We start from the raw sequence: 5,900 nt of genomic DNA on the forward strand, positions 1-5,900 counted from the left end.
CCGGCAATGGCGGACCCCGCCCCGCCCCGGCCTCGGTACCGCCCCCCGCCGGGCCTGGCCGCCCGCAGCCGCCGATGGGCCTGGCCGCCCGCTTGCCTTTGGTCCCCCGCCGGCGCTTCTTCCACAGGCCGTGTGGGGCGAGGGGGGGAAGTGGGCAAGGATGAGGAAACCCCGCTCCAGCTCTTCCCCACGGCTCCTCTCCTCATCGCCATAGCCCCGCTCCACATCCCCATGGCCACTCTGATCATCCCCCGGCGGCTCTCCTCATCCTTCGGCCCCTCTCTTCATCCCATGGCCCCTCTCCTCATCCCGTGACTCCCCTTCTCATCCCTCGGCCCCTCTCCTCAGCCCCAACCTCTCCAGCCTGCCCCAGTGGCACCCAGTGATTTTCCCCCTGGCTGAGGAGCCATTAGCATTTTTATTAAAGACACGAAAGATTTGCAAAACCATACTTTCAGAAGGTTTTTAACACTGTTTCCAGCCTGCTGCCCCAGCTCGGTGCCCCTGCAGTGCTGGGGGGGCAGCCGTGGCGGTGGGAATTTCCAGCTGGCCGCAGCCCTCACCCCCAGAGCCGACAGGGCGCCTCTTGAAAGACAGATCTCCCGTCATCAAGTGGCAGCGAATCATCCCACGCCAAGCCCCCTTTTTCTGACAGATTTAAGTGATGAACGGAGCGGGGGTAACGAAGTTGCAGGGAGCATGAGGCTGCGCTGCCGAGCCCTGCTTTTAAGGCAAATCTGCGGATCCCCGCAGCAATCTGTCTCGGTGCTGCTGGCTCAGAAACCGCATTTCCGACGCCGGGTTTGGTGTCCGCTCACGCTGCCCATTACGCGCTGCTGAAGCAGAGCCAGCACAGGACCAACCGCCGGCATGCAAAGGGGTGGCACGGCATCGCCGGAGCTGCTGCTGCTGCCCGGCTGGCTGCGGCCATGCCAGCCTGGTGGTGAGCGTGTCTGCTCGAGTGTTTCCAGCAGCAGCGTGAGCCCGCAGGGCTGTGGGTGAGCAGCGGTTCACCATGACGCGGCCGGTAGTGTTAAGTGTGATGCATCCCTCTCTCGCAGTGACAGATGAGAGTCAGGAAATGGTTTACAAGTCTGAGTTGTTATGTGATCTGGTATTTCACCTTCCTTAGTAGGAAACGTAGAATACAAACTGCAGAAATTCCACATCAATCTCGTCGTGCTTGATGCAGGAAGAGGATAAAGTGTAGTCATATATGTGAGTGTAGGATTGCTCCATCTATGTTTAATCTGGGGGGAACTTCCCTCCAAATCTGAAAGAAAAATAGGGAAAGAATGACTGAACTAAGTAGTGTCAGATATTTTTGAAGGTGACAACTTAGCAGGACTCAAAATAGCGTTGGGCATACAGAGAAGCGCTCTTAGGTGAATTGAGCGAGGACCCTCCGCCACGTCGTCCCAAGGATTCTCATTAAGTAGAAATATTTTACTCAACAGCATATGGGATTCTTTTCCACATTTTACACTTGCCTACAAAAGTCGTTGGAAATAGAATATAAGCTGCTTGTAAAGAAACATTCATCCCCAATCCTGTGTTTTATTTGCTCATCATTTTCTGAAAATCTGTCTTGTGGATTGACAATTGTCATGCACGAAGGTTAGTTTTGTTGGACTTAGCAAAATGTGAAAATAAATTGCAGCAGCTTTTCGTAGTAAATGCAAACAGCTTCCATCGTTCCACAGACAGCTCAATGGCAGCTGAGCAAAGCAACTTCTTGCTTCCGGGTGAGTGACTCCAGCAATTTCTATGCTCTGGAAAGAAACTCAAAGAAAAAATTCATTTTCCTAATTAAATTAGGAATTTATCCTTAATTAAATTAGGAATTAATCCTATGTGTATCTGAAGGGAGATTGCTAAATACCGTAGCCAAAATTACATACAGTTTTTTACCACTAAGTCATGGAATCCTGGAATGGTTTGGGTTGGAAGGGAACTTAGAGATCACCAGTGCCACCCCCTGCCCTGGGCAGGGACACCTCCCACCACACCAGGTTGCTCCAAGCCCCGTCCAGCCTGGCCTTGAACCCCTCCAGGGATGGGGCAGCCACAGCTTCTCTGGGCAACCTGGGCCAGGGGCTCACCACCCTCACAGCAAAGAATTTCTTCCTGAGATCTCATCTAAATCTCCACTCTTTTCGTTTAAAACCGTTCCCCCTTGTCCCATGGCTCCCCTCCCTGATCCAGAGTCCCTCCCCAGCTTTCCTGGAGCCCCTTGAGGGACTGGAAGGGGCTCCAAGGTCTCCCCGGAGCCTTCTCTTCTCCAGGCTGAACCCCCCCAACTCTCTCAGCCTGTCCTCACAGCAGAGGGGCTCCAGCCCTCCCAGCATCTCCGGGGCCTCCTCTGGCCCCGCTCCAACAGCTCCGTGTCCTTCTGCTGTTGGTGCCCCAGAGCTGGAGGCAGCACTGAAGGGGGGTCTCCCCCGAGCGGAGCAGAGGGGCAGAATCCCCCCCTCGCCCTGCTGCCCACGCTGCTGGGGATGCAGCCCAGGCTGTGGGGGGTTTCTGGGCTGCCAGCGCATGTTGCTGGCTCATGTTGAGCTTCTCATCCTCCAACACCCCCAAGTCCTTCTCCTCAGGGTTGCTCTCCAGCCATTCTCCACCCAGCCTGGAATTGCGCTGGGGGTTGCCCTGACCCATGTGCAGGATCTTGTCCTTGTCCTGGTTGAACTTCATGATGTTCACACAGGCCACCTCTCCAGCCTGTCCAGGTTCCTCTGGATGGCATCCCTTCCCTCCAGCATGTCAAGTGCTCCATATAGCTTGGTGTCATCAGCAAACTTGCTGAGGTTCACTTGATCCTGATGTCGCTGGCAAAGGTGTTAAACAGCACAGGTTCCAGTACTGATCCCTGAGGAATGTCGCTCGTCACTGGTCTGCACTCGGACATCGAGCCATTAATCGTAACTCTTTGGGTGCGACCATCCAGCCAATACCTTACCCACCCAGTGTCCATCCATCAAATCCATGTCTCTCCAATTTAGAGATGACGACGTTGTGTGGGTCAGTGTCAAATGCCTTGCACAAGTCCAGGTAGATGATGTCAGTTGCTCTTCCTTTATCGACCAACACCGTAACCCCATCGTAGAAGGCCACCAAATTTATCAGACACAATTTGCCTTTAGTGAAGCTGTGTCAGCTGTCACCAATCACCTCCTTATTTTCCATGTGCCTTAGCAACCTGTTTTATACACTTTCTTAGTCACAATCCTAAGTCTGAATTTTAGGTTTTTTTTTTTTAGAAAAATAAGAGGAAATGAGAAAAAATTAAAACAGACATAATACTTTTAGGAAGGGTGCATGTTTTATACCCCTTGGTAGGTAGATCCTGCTCTCAACAGCAAAACAAGCAGTTACAAAACTGGCAAGAAATCATACAACTGAAAGAGTTAAGCAGGAAATCAATGGATAATACGCATGTCCATTGATGGATATAATGACAGAAACTGCCGCAAGAGCTGTTGTTCCTACCAGTGTTCACTAGGATGAGGAAGCAGAAGTTCAAATCACTTCAAAATGTGTAAGTTATTCCTTAGTCTTCAGAACACAGGAAAGGGAAAATAACTTTCCCTGCAATACAAAAAACTTCAGCTGCTTCTGGTTAAGTCCTTAACCATTATCTGTCCTTTTCCGTGTACCCATGAAGACATAAACTCTAAACATTGCCGATTTTCTGATGTTTCTGATCTTAGCATAGTTTGTTAAATACTTTCAAAATTCTAGTCTGTCCTGGAAAAGAATCTGAGGAAAAATCCTGGACATTAGGGACATCCAAAATTCTAGGGTAGATCTGGAGTTTTGCAACTGACCTTTATTTCCATAATGAGAAAGTCAATCTCTCCCAAGTTTAGATCACCAAATAACATTGTTAATAACGATCACATGCACAAAGCACATTAAGAAGTCACCTAGTAGAGCACTATAAGGATAACACAGTGCGTCAAGGGCTGTGTATCATCAGATCTAGAAGATGTGGTCTGCAGACTCTGGCTATTGCACAGCTAGTGCCATTGGGCACTCTTTAATCAGAGGTTACTCAACACTTCATAGATGCTTTGGGGTTGGAAAGGAATACCAGAGTTTTGAGGCAGTTTTGGGTCTGCGGGAAGGTTCCAGGTGATTGGAGGTAGGAGGAAGGATGTCTCCCTTTGGCTGCTCTTTTCTTTCCAGGGCCCACAGACTTCCTCTGTACCCTTGTACCAGTCTTCTCCCACATCCATTGCAAGAAGTAACTTTTCCTCTTTGCTCCACAGCCCCTGTTCATCTTCCAGTTAGAAAAAGGTCCAACTACAGAACAAAGAAAGCCAGCGGGACTGCCCCTTCCTCCCTTCCCTGGGACTTTCTTATGCTACTCCTGAGGACCAGGAGTCCCTCCAGGACTAACTGCAGGAACAGGCTGCCGCTGCAGATGCCATGAACATCCTCACCTCTTCCCGGCAGCCCCTGTCCAGGCGGGAGCCATCTCAAGCTCACCTGTATGTAAACTGTGAGAGCTGCCAGCCTGGGGAGTCTAACTTGCCTACACTTTCAGCCAACCCCAGAACTGAATTAAGAACTTTAGCAGCATATTTTAGTGCTTACTGGGCTTCCTCTATGAGGGGAAACAAAGTGGCCCGTCTGGTATCAGGTCAAGTTCATGGTTAGGTAACAGGGGCAAACTTTGGAAAACAGCCCTTGGTACTCAATCTCAGCATCATCTGTAACTAAAATGAGTAACATATAAATGATAGATGAAGTAAGCCTGGACCTTGACAGGCAGCAGGTGGGCTTTTGGCTCACAATTCAGGCTTCCTTTATGGTCACAGCCTGGTGATAATCCTGCTTTTTATGATTGCGAAAAAGGTTCACAAAAAGTGAGCTATGGCCACTACAGATCTTGAGACAAGAAGTTAGTATATTCACTTCACTGAGGCGTTACTGGCACAGCAGGCTGTAAGAATGCTGCCAAAGATAAAAGTCATACACATCTTTCAGAAGAAAATACAACTCCTCTAGATGGCTGATACTGGATTATACTGCACTTGTGTGTTGTCTCCCACCCTGTAGCTGCTTCTTATGACTGAGTTGTTCAGGAGTACAGTGCCATCAGTCTCTGTTGTTGCCGCACTCTATGGCAACAATTTTCTACGTTGCTTTTGGATGGTGCACAAACCAAGTCCTGACTCTGCAACCAGTCTGTTCTCCGGAATATTCTCCAGAAGTCATTGATTAGGAGACTTAGTTACTGGCGTTGTTTCTGGTAAGAGTTCTCTGTTTCACACACACTATTTTCCCATCAATATGAAATCTATTCTCTAAATCAGCGTCTGCGCTACTGTGGGATGATTTAGTGGGAATGATTTCTTCACTTGTGATCTATCTATCTCCTTTGACACTTTCAGAGTATATAAATCTGTGAATGTGAGAGTACGAACATGAAAGGCTGAGAAGCAGAAGGGACTACTCGAGTCACTGTTTCCAGTCTCCTGCAACGTGTATTACCATGTCACCCCTTCTAGAAATCTGTCAGTGCTCCTTTATAAAACTGGTTGGAACATTAGGTAGAAGAACAATGAGCAGTTACAAACTTTTATATTTCTAGCCTAAATGGCTGGTAGTTGGAGTGCTCCCCATTTGAATTTGTCTGAACATTGTCCTGTATCTAAAATATCTTCTTCCTGCTCTTATCTCCCAAACTGTCGGTAGACTGCACATATTCTCAGCCTTCATTTTCCCAGATAACCAAGCCAAGCTCTTCCACTGTCCAAGTTCTCTGTTCAGCTGGTCAACCAATGTTGTTAATGACAGTAGGACAGAGACTACACCTTGAGCCATTCATTGGTTACCTACTTCAGCCTAATAACTTTCCTTTCCAAGCGACTGCTAACATAGCCCAGTAAACT

The sequence above is a fragment of the Chroicocephalus ridibundus genome, chromosome 11 (assembly GCF_963924245.1).
Source record: "Chroicocephalus ridibundus chromosome 11, bChrRid1.1, whole genome shotgun sequence".
Classification (NCBI taxonomy): domain Eukaryota; kingdom Metazoa; phylum Chordata; class Aves; order Charadriiformes; family Laridae; genus Chroicocephalus; species Chroicocephalus ridibundus.